The 14926-nt window shown below is 32.2% G+C and overlaps 1 long non-coding RNA gene across 1 annotated transcript; it reads left to right on the forward strand.

The window, feature by feature from the left end:
- The first annotated feature begins 5248 nt into the window (after positions 1–5248).
- LOC134701746 (uncharacterized) lies at positions 5249–14853 on the forward strand. The gene is made up of 3 exons (XR_010104195.1): positions 5249–5368; positions 13121–13208; positions 14106–14853. It is a non-coding gene; the product is annotated as an uncharacterized LOC134701746 (long non-coding RNA).
- Positions 14854–14926: the final 73 nt, after the last annotated feature.

Raw genomic sequence — 14926 nt, forward strand, 5'->3', positions numbered from 1 at the left:
TTTGAGTTGTAAATTTTCCTAAAAAGTACCTAATTCCGTTCATCTAGTTGTAAATTTTCCTAAAAAAAAAGTACTTATTTCCGTTCATCTATTATGGGTATAAACTAAACTGAACAAGAAAAGTATTAGTAAACAGACAGAAAGTCCGACGTTGAATTAATTATTTTACAATGAATTGTTTAAATATATGAGAGAATGTTTTAGGCGAATTTTCTTTAATGACAGATAAATGTATTTTAGGTTCAGGAAATGATTTATTCTTCGGGTACGTCTAAACAACCGCCAAGGACCTCCTGAGTGCACTCAGGACCCATTACCGTAATCATATCTGCACACATGATGGATGTTTATATTCGTTATACGCTTCTTATTTTAGAGTTAAATTTTGGTAGAAGTTGAAATCGCAGGGGCGGATCCAGCCATTTTAAAAAGGGGGGGGGGGTCCTAACCCAGGACAAAAAAGGGCGGTTCAACTACATGTCCCCATTCAAATGCATTGGTCAAAAAAGGGGATTCTAACTCCCCGGAACCCCCCTCCCTCCTCTGGATCCGCGCCTGAATCGAAATTAGATAGATATGTTAATTCTTATAAAATAATGAGGGCACGTGTCACTGATTACACAACTACTGAGCCATGAATTATCCAATCAACAAAATTGATTGAATTATCTTTATTGTTTTTTAGGAATTGTATTGTTTAGCTCAGTTTTACCTTTAACAAGAATTTGCATATAGAAAAAATAAAAAATATATCTCATTCGATGTGCTTTTTCAGTTTATTTTTCATGATGACGGGTAAATTAATTTGTTGTGTTATACGTTTTGCAGTCCTGGTGCAGTTCAAGAATAAAGAAAATTATTTTATAGTTGCGTTTTTTTCTGTAACAAGTTCGATTTTTGTTTTTCAGTGTGATTCTTCTCTCTCTCTCTCTCTCTCTCTCTCTCTCTCTCTAAAAAAGGTTTTAAACAAACATAATGTTGACTGAATATAAAATTTTATTACATTTGTATATCTTTATTCTCAACAAACCATTATACAAGAGAAGACAATTATGTACAATATTCAGTTTAACCTTAACGGAAATCTGTGCACGAAGACTTAGTCGTGGTTTGAACGGATTTCGTGTCAATAAACTGTCTTCGAAATAGTCTTTAATGTTTGTGTCATGTTGGTCTTTTGTGGATAGTTGTTTCAAGGATTTGTATAGTTAGCTAACTATACAAATCCTTGGTTGTTTCATTAGCAATCATACCACATCTTCTTTTTTATAATTTCTCGCTACTACAATATAACTTACATATTTTTTTGAAATAATTATACCCAAAATATCACAATTTTCAAAAAACAGAGACGAAAACAACGGCGACAAGTTCATTTTCAGAATTTATTTGAAATTCGTTTCAGGCTTGTGAAACTGGACAAAACCACTTTAATTAGAGAAAAAAAACTTAGTAATAAAAACGGATTTCTTAAAATATTCGTATAAATCAAAAATAAAATTCCTGGACAAGTTCGATAAAAATTAGAAATAACATCTAACTACATGTATATGAGTTTGATTGTTTGTAAAGTACGGCTTTTACCGTTAAGAACGGATTCCATATACAAAACTTTAATTAATATAAATTCTTTTAAAGTATGAACATTAATTTCCATTTTCAAACTCGTGCAAAGAATTAATTACTGGTCCAGGACATGATAATAAAATTAAGAATAAAACTTAAAAATTTAGGGAACGAAATTTTAATAAAAGACGAAAATCTTAAAACATCGTGATATTCATTCTAATCGTCACAATATTACTTCCCGCATGGTCACACTGTACTAACAACACAACATATAAAACAACAATAAAGATAATCCAATTAATTTTGTTGATTGGATAATTCATGGCTCAGTAGTTGTGTATAATCAGTGACACGTGCACGTGCCCTTATTATTTTCTAAGAATTACAAATGTAACATATCTATCTAAGTTCGATTTCAAATTCTACCAAATTTAACTATAAAATAAGAAGCGTATAAAGAATATATGCATCCATCCTGTGTGCAATGACTAAAAAGGGTCCTGAGTGCACTTTGTATGTCATGAGTGCAATCAGGAGGTCCTTCAAGCGGTGTTTAGACGTACCGTTATTCTTCTGGAAGCTTCAATTGTTTTTTATCAATAACTTTTACACAAGGAGACATTTTTGTTTTTTGACAGCATGAACCCCAGTTAATGAGAAAACACAAATTAAGAAAGAAAATCGTTTGCAATTAAATTTTATAGAAGGAAAAGGGGGGGGGGGGGGGGGTAATAAACAAATTTTATTTACGCTCACATACTTCTAAACAGATTTGCATATGTAAGCTCTCTATAGATAATGTTAAATTATTTCAGGAGTTTTGAAAAAAAGAATATATACAGTTTAATTTCGACTAAATAGTGATTCTTTTTATATATTTGGTACTTCAGTTTCGACTCAAGATTTCATTTTGAATTGTTAGATGGCAAACTCTTTAGGAGAATATTGTATCTGTTCTTTGTGTAATTATGGTGATATTGGCGATAATATTCATTTTAACAAGGCCTGTACAAATCCTTGATTACAGAATGTTTGGCAATATAAAAAGACGAAAGTAGACAAACCCTAATTGTGCAGGGTTTCACAAGTTGATCTCCAAGCGGCCCACATTGTACATATAATAAGATCTATATTTTTCAACGTTTTCAAAATGAAATAACTTGAATTGAAAATTTCCCAACTGTGAAAATTTGTTATTTCTAAACGTCTTTAATTATTATTTCGGAAAAAAAATATTTAGCATATTCATATATTTTCATAATTTTTTCCAAGGAAACCTTTTTTTTTGCAAAGTTTACTTCTATATGTTTTTAACCATCACCAGCGACTTATTCTCTGCCATCACCAATTAGTCCTAATTAAGATCAATATTGACCAAATTCAAATGATGATTGGTATATCGTATTGAATATGACCATCGGTCATCCGTGACGTATCCCAAATAACGACGTATGCCGATAGATAGATCATAGTTTATTAATTAGCGTCTCGCAATTTAAATTTCATCAAGGGGACTTAATTAAACCAGTTACTATACAAATCTTGAAAAAAACGATGTACATGTACTTTTTAATATTTTTAAAACAAATTACGAAAACGTTAAGTGTAAAAATCACCGAATATAAATGTTTCTTTCTTGCAGGTTTTGGCATTTGTAAATAACATTAACGTTTTGGAATTCTAATGCAAAAGACAGTCGATTCGAATTGAAATAACTTCTTTAAAGATGGTTTGATTTTTTCAGAGACACATGTATTATATATGTCTCAATACATGTATTATATGTCTCTGATTTTATCAAAACAAAAATTACAAAATTATAAAATATGTTAGTTATCGAATGTATACCCTGAACTCTTACTATTATATATTCATGTCCTAAGTTAATTAATGTCCCGTGTGCAACCCGGAGATCCTGAACGGTTTTTAAACTTACCATTATTTTATACGCATACATTCAAAGCTGTTCTTAATTATATGCATACTAGGTATCAGTGGCGGATCCAGGGGGGGGGGTGTTCAGGGGTTGGAACCATCCCTTTTTTGAACGATCAATGCATTTGAATGGGGACATATGGTTGGGACCCCCCTCCTTTTCAAATGGCTGGCTCCGCCGCAGAGGTATATTTATATATATATGAGTGTACCAGCCCCCTCCTAAATCTTGGGAAACAAATGGTAGATTAAATAGGGAATCACGGAAGCATGACTGGACGTGACCCCTCTAAGGCAGTCAATGAGTCCCCACTTATGAAAATTTCTGGATCAACCATTGCTTAGTTCTAGTTATCTTAGGTCCTAGTGTGAAATAAAGCCAATAGGTCTTTTTAAACACATCTTTATTCATACATGTATATATACGTTTTCTCACGGATTTGTTCATGCAATATTGAAATTATGTTTACTCAATGCGCAATTACTGAAGTTTATATTTGCTACTTTTCTTCTTAATTTCATATAATTTTTTTTTTGATTTTTTTTCTTCGAAAAATTAGTGGTGTTGAAATAGGGAATTGACACAGATACCTTATCACATTTAACCAAAGAAATGTTGTATAATGTCATCAATCTGTATTACACGTAGACAGGATGTTCTCTAGAAAACTATACGTTATACACACCCGAGAATACACGCACTGTCGTAATGGAAAATTACTGTATGTTATAGTTATCTGTAATCAGCTTTGCAACACCATGTCATGACAGTTCAAAAAGATTTTCTTCAAATCAAAATGGAATATTCATTTTTTTGGTAAAATTTTAAACTTTAAAAAGTAGACTTTGACAAAATTATGAAATAGCAAGAATTGAACAATTTAAAATCGTATTTTAACAAAGATTTAGATATAATTTTACAACGATCCTTAAAAAATAACCAAACAAACGTTGAATCAAACGATATGAACCTACGCAGTTTTATATTAGAATACTGACACACACCAGTTTGCCATCTCAGTATGCAAGGCAAGGGTGCTTGGTGAGGTGGTGGAACTTGATGTACATGTATCATTACTGTTAGGCTTGACTGCCTTTTTACAGAGACTTTCTATTCTTACTAGTTGTTATCAGTTAGTATAGACGGTTCCTGGCTTAGAATGATTCTCTGCTCAGCAAATGGTGCGTAATTAGCATTTGAATCAAATTTCTTGTAGAAGTAAAAAAACACAAATTAATGTTTTTGACAACTTTATTCAGGAGCACAGTCTATATTATCCGGCGTAAATAACTTCGAGATTTATGTGGAAGAGTCTGCTGCTCGATCTATGCTAATCGATGTTCCAGTATATTTCATATTTATATTTATTCGTGAGGCCTCGTCATCGTTTATATTCACTAAATGCACAGTCGCCTAAATATTTTATATGGCGAAAAAAGTGCGAAAATTGGGGGCAATAATATATTTTTAGTAGTCATTATTATTTTAAAATCTTAAAAGGTTGCTTGCAAATTTAACTCTAAAATGAGAAGTGTATGACGATCTATAACGAATATATACATCCATTATGTGTAGATACGGCGGATATATAGGGTCTGTCATGAGTGTACTTTGTATGCCTTGCATGTGTGCACCCAGGAGGTCCTCCTGAGCGGTGTTTAGACGTACAGGGAAAATCTTATCTGATTCAGGATCAATTCATCGGTTACACTCCCCTGTCACCAGTAATTCTTTTTTGCTGACATTCTGAAAAAGGATTGTGTCCCTGTGTAAGTGTTGACTCTCAACTTGCACATGTGATTTTTTAGCAGTCCCCGGACTTCTGCAAAAAACAATTATTCAGTTCACTGATTAAGATGGAAGGTAAACGAACAGAAAGTCACAGGACATTCCGACAAAAAGTCACAGGACAAAAAGTCAAACACATGTCAAACTCAGGCATAAAGTAAAAAAGTTGATAGGACAAAAAGTCACAAACAATTTGTTGACAATTGTTTGAATATAAATGAAAAAAGATTTTGAAATATCTTCTTTTTATTACATATATTCATTTTTAATTTTAGGAAATTGTTCATAATATAAAAAAGATGTGGTATGATTGCCAATGAGACAACTGTCCACAAGAGACCAAAATGACACAGACATTAACAACTAGAGGTCTTTACAGCCTTCAACCATAAGCCAATATAAAGAAGATATGGTATGATTGCCAATGAGACAACTGTCCACAAGAGACCAAAATCACAGGTACTTGTGGACAGGATACCCTTTGGGTGCCCCTGAGTGGGAGTATCCCGAATGACCCCCCATGTAGTTTAATTTTGATTTATTTTTCATTAAACGTTTATTTAAATTGTTTTCACTGGGAATATATGTCGAAGTTACTGACAAACAGCATTTGAGATTTTTGCCAGTCGACTGATATGTATATAGACTGGCAAAAATCTCAAATGCTGTTTGTCAGTAACTTCGACAGTTTGTCAGTAACTTCGACATATATTCCCAGTGAAAACAATTTAAATAAACGTTTAATGAAAAATAAATCAAAATTAAACTACATGGGGGGTCATTCGGGATACTCCCACTCAGGGGCACCCAAAGGGTATCCTGTCCACAAGTACCTGTGACCAAAATGACACAGACATTAATAACCGTAGGTCACCATACAGCCTTCAACAATGAGCAAAGCCTGAGGTAAAGCCCATACCGCATAGTCAGCTGTAAAAGGCAATCATACTATATCTTTTTTTTTATATTTACATGTTAAAGTTGTTAAAAAATGCGTGCAAATGTAATCAAAAGCTGCACATAAACGTAGTGATTTTTGTGCGCAAATGTAATGGTAATGTGCGCAAACCTAATGCACTGATTTATTTGTTTTTAATAAATTTTAATTTAAAGTTGCTACATCATGTTCATTTATATATAAAACTTCAAGAAAAATACAAAAAGAGTGTTTTCTTGTTCAAAGAAAAATAATCTCAAAACTAAAATGTGACTTTTTGTCCTGTGACAGTGTGTGACTTTTTGACTTTGACTTTCTGTCCTACATTCAGATTGAATAGGGGAGTTTGGTTGACCCCGCCTCCCTCTATCTGAGACTACTATCTCAGTGATGAGCTTTATGTTTCATGTACAAATGTATTGTGTTTGTCATATATGTATGTCGGATAAAAGCTCTACAGACATGACAGACCTTTAATATGTTGTATTGTTATATTTATAACCGACAATAAATAAATAGCCCCTAACAAGTAAGAATTAGTTTAATTCTTTTTGTTTTCACATCTTGCATGGGTTTTTATAGCCCCGTATTAAAATTATGCCCCCATTTAAAAAAAAAGGGGGGGGGTATACTGTTTTACCCCTGTCTGTCCATCCATCCTAGTGTCAGTCAGTCCGTCCGATGAATATTTTTTCGTCACATTCTCCTTAGGAACTACAATAGAAGGATTTCTGAAATTTGGTTTCAGGGTTAAATAAGTCAGCTATACCGTGTGATGCATTTTCAGATTCATCACTCAACAACTTCCTGTTTTCCCAACACTTGTATGATTTAACACATGATAGCCAAGTTGAAAGTTGAAAACTAACAACCTAATTTATGTACAAAAAAATTGAAAAACAGATATGTTACACATAAACAAACGACAATCACTGAATTATCGGATCCTGACTTGGAACAGGCACAACCAGAACAGATTGGCAGGGTATAAGGAACTTTGAAAATATTTAGTTTTTGTGGTTTGGTCTATTTTCCGGATACTGAAAGCAATAAGGCCCCTTTATTTAGTGAATGAAATAATTGTAAGATGCACTTAGCTGTCTGTCATATTTTATATGAACTTGACCTCATTTTCATGGTTCATTGGTCAATGAAACACTGCATTGTTTTGTCAGTTTATCATATGTTTAAAGTTACAGGTAGATTATATTTCGTAGATATGAAACAATTGTAAGATGTACATGTCTGAATGGCAGATTCATATATATACCATGACCGCATTTTATTGTTCTTTGGTCAATGATAAGTTTTTTTGGTTTTGTCATTTTATCAGGCCACATTTAAAAGAATGTCTGTTTTCCCTCCCCCGGGTCTACCCTTTGTAAACTGACCAGGAAGACAGGTTCTTTTTAGCTCACCTGACCTGAAAGGTCAAGTGAGCTTTTCTCATCACTTGGCGTCTGTTGTCTGTCGTCCTGCGTCCATCGTCCTGCTTCCGTCGTCCGTAAACTTTTACAAAAATCTTCTCCTCTGAAACTACTTGGCCAAATTCTACCAAACTTGGCCACAATCATCCTTGGGGTATCTAGTTTAAAAAAATGTATGGTGTGACCCGGCCAACCAATACAAGATGGCCGCCATGGCTAAAAATAGAACATAGGGGTAAAATGCAGTTTTTGGCTTATAACTCAAAAAACAAAGCATTTAGAGCAAATCTGATAGGGGTTAAATTGTTGATGAGGTCAAGATCTATCTGCCCTGAAATTTTCAGACGAATCGGACAATCTGTTGATGGGTTGCTGCCTGTGAAATGGTTATTTTAAGAAAATTTTGCAGTTTTTGGTTATTATCTTGAATACTATTATAGATAGAGATAAACTGTAAAAGCAATAATGTTCAGCAAAGTAAGACCTACAAATAAGTCAGCATGACCAAAATTGTCAGTCGACCCCTTAAGGAGTTATTGCACTTTATAGTCAATTTTTAACAACTTTTCATCAACTTTTAAAAAAATATTCTTCACTGAAACTGCTTTGCCAAATTTAACCAAACTTGGCCACAATCATCATTGTGGTTTGTAGTTTAAAAAATGTGTCCGATGACCCAGCCTACCAAACAAAATGGCTGACATGGCTAAAATTAGGACATAGTGGTAAAATGCAGGTTTTGCTTTATATCTTTGAAACTAAGACATTTAGGGCAAATTTTTCAAGATTTAAATGTCCATCAGAATAAGATATATCCCCTCACAAATTTTCAGTTGAATTAGACAACCTGTTGTTGGGTTGCTGCCCTAAAATTGGTGATTTTAAGGTAATTTTGCAGTTTTTGGTTATTATCTTGAATACTATTATAGATAGAGATAAACTGTAGACAGCAATAATGTTCAGCAAAGTAAGATCTACAAATAAGTCAGCATTATCAAAATTGTTAGAGGACCCCTCAAGGAGTTATTGCCCTTTATAGTCAATATTGAACAACTTTTCGTCTTTTTTGTAACTTGTATAAAATCATTTCTAAAACTACTTGGCCAAATTTAACCAAACTTGGCCACCATCATAATACTAGGGTATCTATTTAAAAAAAAAAAGTGTCTAATGACCCCGCCTACTAACGAAGATGTCCGACATCAGTAAACACATTAACAGGTGAGCGACACAGGCTCTTGAGAGCCTCTAGTTTTTATACGACCGCAAATTTTGAAAAAATTTTCGTCGTATATTGCTATCACGTTGGCGTCGTCGTCGTCGTCGTCGTCGTCGTCGTCGGCGGCGTCGTCGTCGTCGTCGTCGTCGTCCGAATACTTTTAGTTTTCGCACTCTAACTTTAGTAAAAGTGAATAGAAATCTATGAAATTTTAACACAAGGTTTATGACCATAAAAGGAAGGCTGGTATTGATTTTGGGAGTTTTGGTCCCAACGTTTTAGGAATTAGGGGCCAAAAAGGGCCCAAATAAGCATTTTCTTGGTTTTCGCACTATAACTTTAGTTTAAGATAATAGAAATCTATGAAATTTTGACACAAGGTTTATTACCACAAAAGAAAGGTTGGGATTGATTTTGGGAGTTTTGGTTTCAACAGTTAAGGAATTAGGGGCCAAAAAAGGGCCCAAATAAGCATTATTCTTGGTTTTCGCACAATAACTTTAGTTAAAGTGAATAGAAATCAATGAAATTTAAACACAATGTTTATGACCACAAAAGGAAGGTTGGTATTGATTTTGGGAGTTTCGGTCCCAACAGTTTAGGAATTAGGGGCCAAAAAGGGACCCAAATAAGCATTTTTCTTGGTTTTCGCACCATAGCGTTAGTATAAGTAAATAGAAATCTATGAAATTTAAACATAAGGTTTATGACCATAAAAGGAAGGTTGGTATTGATTTTGGGAGTTTTGGTCCCAACAGTTAAGGAAAAAGGGGCCCAAAGGGTCCAAAATTAAACTTTGTTTGATTTTCATCAAAATTGAATAATTGGGGTTCTTTAATATGCCGAATCTAACTGTGTATGTAGATTCTTAATTTTTGGTCCCGTTTTCAAATTGGTCTACATTAAGGTCCAAAGGGTCCAAAATTAAACTTAGTTTGATTTTAACAAAAATTGAAACCTTGGGGTTCTTTGATATGCTGAATCTAAAAATGTACTTAGATTTTTGATTATTGGCCCAGTTTTCAAGTTGGCCCAAATCGAGGTCCAAAATTAAACATTGTTTGATTTCATCAAAAATTGAATAATTGGGGTTCTTTGATATGCCAAATCTAACTGTGTATGTAGATTCTTAATTTTTGGCCCAGTTTTAAAATTGGTCTAAATTAAAGTGCAAAGGGTCCAAAATTAAACTAAGTTTGATTTTAACAAAAATTAAATTCTTGGGCCTCTTTGATATGCTGAATCTAAACATGTACTTAGATTTTTGATTATGGGCCCAGTTTTCAAGTTGGTCCAAATCAGGATCTAAAATTATTATATTAAGTATTGTGCAATAGCAAGTCTTTTCAATTGCACAGTATTGTGCAATGGCAAGAAATATCTAATTTCACAATATTGTGAAATAGCAAATTTTTTTTTAATTAAGAGTTATCTTTCTTTGTCCAGTAAAGTAAGCAAGAAATATCTGCAAGAATTTTTTTTTAATTGGAGTTATCTTTCTTTGTCCAGAATCAACTTAAATCTTTGTTATATACAATATACAATGTATATTCACTTTTTACTACCAACTGATAAATTTAAATAATCTTTACCATTCAGTGATAACAAGCAGTTTTTTTACATCTTAATATTTTATGATGTATTTAAATGAGTAGTAATTGTTGCAAACTCCATTAGAATATTTTAATTGAAATTAGTTTTGGAATAAGGGAAAGGGGGATGTGAATAAAAAATTGGGTTCAATTTTTATACGACCGCAAATTTTGAAAAAAATTTCGTCGTATATTGCTATCACGTTGGCGTCGTCGTCGTCGTCGTCGTCGTCCGAATACTTTTAGTTTTCGCACTCTAACTTTAGTAAAAGTGAATAGAAATCTATGAAATTTTAACACAAGGTTTATGACCATAAAAGGAAGGCTGGTATTGATTTTGGGAGTTTTGGTCCCAATATTTTAGGAATTAGGGGCCAAAAAGGGCCCAAATAAGCATTTTCTTGGTTTTCGCACTATAACTTTAGTTAAAGTAAATAGAAATCAATGAAATTTTGACACAAGGTTTATGACCACAAAAGAAAGGTTGGGATTGATTTTGGGAGTTTTGGTTTTTACAGTTTAGGAATTAGGGGCCAAAAAAGGGCCCAAATAAGCATTATTCTTGGTTTTCACACTATAACTTTAGTTTAAGTTAATGTAAATCTATGAAATTTTGACACAAGGTTTATGACCACAAAAGAAAGGTTGGGATTGATTTTGGGAGTTTAGGTCCCAACAGTTTAGGAATTAGGGGCCAAAAAGGGACCCAAATAAGCATTTTTCTTGGTTTTCGCACCATAACTTTAGTACAAGTAAATAGAAATCTATGAAATTTAAACACAAGGTTTATGACTATAAAAGGAAGGATTGGTATTGATTTTGGGAGTTTTGGTCCTAACAGTTTAGGAAAAAGGGCCCAAAGGGTCCAAAATTAAACTTTGTTTGATTTCATTAAGAATTGAATAATTGGGGTTCTTTGATATGCGGAATCTAACTGTGTATGTAGATTCTTAATTTTTGGTCCATTTTCAAATTGGTCTACATTAAGGTCCAAAGGGTCCAAAATTAAACTTAGTTTGATTTTGACAAAAAATTAATCGGTTGGGTTCTTTGATATGCTGAATCTAAAAATGTATTTAGATTCTTAATTATTGGCCCAGTTTTCAAGTTGGTCCAAATTGGGATCCAAAATTAAACTTTGTTTGATTTCATTAAAAATTGAATAAATGGGGTTCTTTGATATGCCAAATCTAACTGTGTATGTAGATTCCTCATTTTTGGTCCTGTTTTCAAATTGGTCTACATTAAAGTCCAAAGGGTCCAAAATTAAACTTAGTTTGATTTTAACAAAAATTGAAATCTTGGGGTTCTTTGATATGCTGAATCAAAACATGTACTTAGATTTTTTATTATGGGCCCAGTTTTCAAGTCGGTCCAAATCAGGATCTAAAATATTATATTAAGTATTGTGCAATAGCAAGTCTTTTCAATTGCACAGTATTGCACAATGGCAAGAAATATCTAATTGCACAATATTGTGAAATAGCAATATTTTTTTTAATAAGAGTTATCTTTCTTTGTCCAGAATAGTAAGCAAGAAATATCTAATTGCACAATATTGTGAAATAGCAATATATTTTTTTAATTGGAGTTATCTTTCTTTGTCCAGAATCAACTCAAATCTTTGTTATATACAATGTATATTCACTTTTTACCACCAACTGATAAATTAAAATAATCTTTACCATTCAGTGATAACAAGCAGTTTTTTTTACATCTTAATATTTTATGATGTATTTAAATGAGTAGTTATTGTTGCAAACTCCATTAGAAATTTAATTGAGATTAATTTGGAATAAGGGAAAGGGGGATGTGATTAAAAAAATGGGTTCAATTCGTCATTTGAAATGAAATTTCATAAATAAAATGAAAATTTCTTCAAACATTTTTTGAGAGGATTAATATTCAACAGCATAGTGAATTGCTCGTAAGAGAAAACAAAAATTTTAAGTTCATTAGAACACATTCATTCTGTGTCAGAAACCTATGCTGTGTCAACTATTTAATCACAATCCAAATTTAGAGCTGAATCCAGCTTGAATGTTGTGTCCATACTTGCCCCAACCGTTCAGGGTTCAACCTCTGCGGTCGTATAAAGCTACGCCCTGCGGAGCATCTGGTTTTTAACTGGATGTGATTGTCATAGCATGGTCACATGAATGGTTTGACTTGTCCAGTCCAGGCCACTTATCAGTTGTTTGTGCTCAATTTGAGTGTATTTATTTAGATTATCAATCCTTCTCCTTTCAAGCACTTTCCAAAAATGGAAACAAATTATTTTCAGGAAAAAAATAAATTCGATTTTTTTGTGGAAAATAATTTTTTGACCCGGGCGCTTATTTTTGACCCGTGTGGGGGGAGGGGAAACAAACATATTTTTAATTTTGGCCTTAGATTTTTTAAGCATAGGTCTACTTGTTGTATTGAATGACTACAAGGTATCATATAAAAAAAAATGTCTGCCTGCCAACGTTAATTTTACTGTGACCTCATATTCATAATAATGATAATATTCATGATATTGAACGGCAAGAATGATGAGTAAGTTGATGTTATATACAAATAAGACAAAATTTTCAGTTGCCTACTAATTATGTAATACATGTAGTAGTTATTTTTGTCATTAAATGATGTTTACCCTTTTATGTGTAGGGCAAGAACATGAAAGATAAAGGGGAAACTATAAACAGAAGAAATTATCAACAAAATAAGATTTACAGAGGTCAACAAAGCCTAAATGGTAAGTCCACTGTTATAAAAGTTTTTGTCCTTGAATAATGATTAAATATTTATTAAAATAAGATGTGGTATGATGAATGAGAAAACTATCCATCAGAGTTCAATTTAGTGGATGTAAGCATTGTAATTACTTATTAGAGGCCATTGATGACCTGTAAGTAATGAGAAAACCCATACCCTATACATGTTATAGTAATCTATAAAAGTCAACACTAACCAAATTTGAAACAGACTAACAGAGCATCAATTCAAACGTCAAATATACCAGACTAATTTATAAAAACAAAAAATTATGAAAAATAAAAATGAAGGATATGAACCAACATCAACCACTGGACTATGTACAAGCTCCTGATATTAGACAGGTATAATATGGCTGGGTTGATATAAAAGTAAGAAACACTTAGCAGTCTGATTTCCAATGAGACATTTCTCCAATAGAGATCAAATGACATTTCAGGAGGCTCTAGGGTATAACAATTTCAGAAAAATGTTTAATATTTTTTTTTCATAACTCATTTTATTTATAACTTTATCATATGGTACACCAAATCATTCAAAACAATCAATTGGGTTTGGTCCCAGATGACTTTTAAAATGCATATATCATTGAAAAAGCTCCAAATTATCTCCCTTTGGTGCAAAAATGCCATTTTTTGGCATTAGAAATGTAATATCTTATTTAACTCATCGGTGGCCTATATTTTTCATTATAATTTTAAATAAGCTGTACTTTAACTAAACTATTATAAAATTTAAGCGATTTCTGTAAATAAACTCATCAGTAATTTAGTACTTGAATATTTAAATGAAAGTTTATCATATTAATCATAAACATGATAAAATAGCCATTTTATTGATCTCTTCACTGATAATTTTTGAGTTTGTGTATTTGTAGGTCAGGCATCCCAATTTTCATGGTCATCATTCACAGATCAATACTGAACGGAAAACTTAAAGCTGATATTTTTCTCCATGGTGCGACTTTTTTATTAATTTGAAATGGAACATGTTTTTTCCTACATTTATTTGAAAGAGGAAATTTCAACATGATGACTATAAACAAAAAGGAGTCATATCATCACGATCATTGATGCACAAGAACTTGATCATATAAATACAACAATGTAATTATCAATTGAAAGATGGAACGAATGAACAAGATATTAGAATGTTGTTGTCCAAATAAAGTTGCTTTGTCTTCTCATTTGAATCTCTCCATTCAATAAAGATGTACAGAAGAAGATCTTTGAAGAACAGATTGAAAACATATTTTGTCTAAGAATTGCAGGAATATTCTAGTGAATGAAATATATTGACTTCACTCTTATATAGTGGACTGAATAATTGTACATAGCAAGCTGTGAATAAAGAAAGCAAAAACTTTAACAAAAAGTGTTTATATTATAAATTTGCAAATATAAGCATACTATTATGTACATCACAAAGGTATATATAATTCAAATTGTTTGCCTATACAAGTATTGCAATGAACCTATAACAAAGAAAATCTTACCTCATGAAAAGAGTGAACTATTCAGTCAGAATATGAAATATTTTTTCAGTTCTATTTTTCATAATAGAATAAACAAGACAAAGATTTCAAAACAATATTTTTTCATTTATTTAGAAATTTCATCATTTTGTTTCAGTGAAAGAACTTTATTCTTTGACTGTAAAATATTATTATTATACATTCCAAAATAAGAATAATCTTTA

Source organism: Mytilus trossulus, unplaced genomic scaffold (genome assembly GCF_036588685.1).
Source record: "Mytilus trossulus isolate FHL-02 unplaced genomic scaffold, PNRI_Mtr1.1.1.hap1 h1tg000262l__unscaffolded, whole genome shotgun sequence".
Classification (NCBI taxonomy): domain Eukaryota; kingdom Metazoa; phylum Mollusca; class Bivalvia; order Mytilida; family Mytilidae; genus Mytilus; species Mytilus trossulus.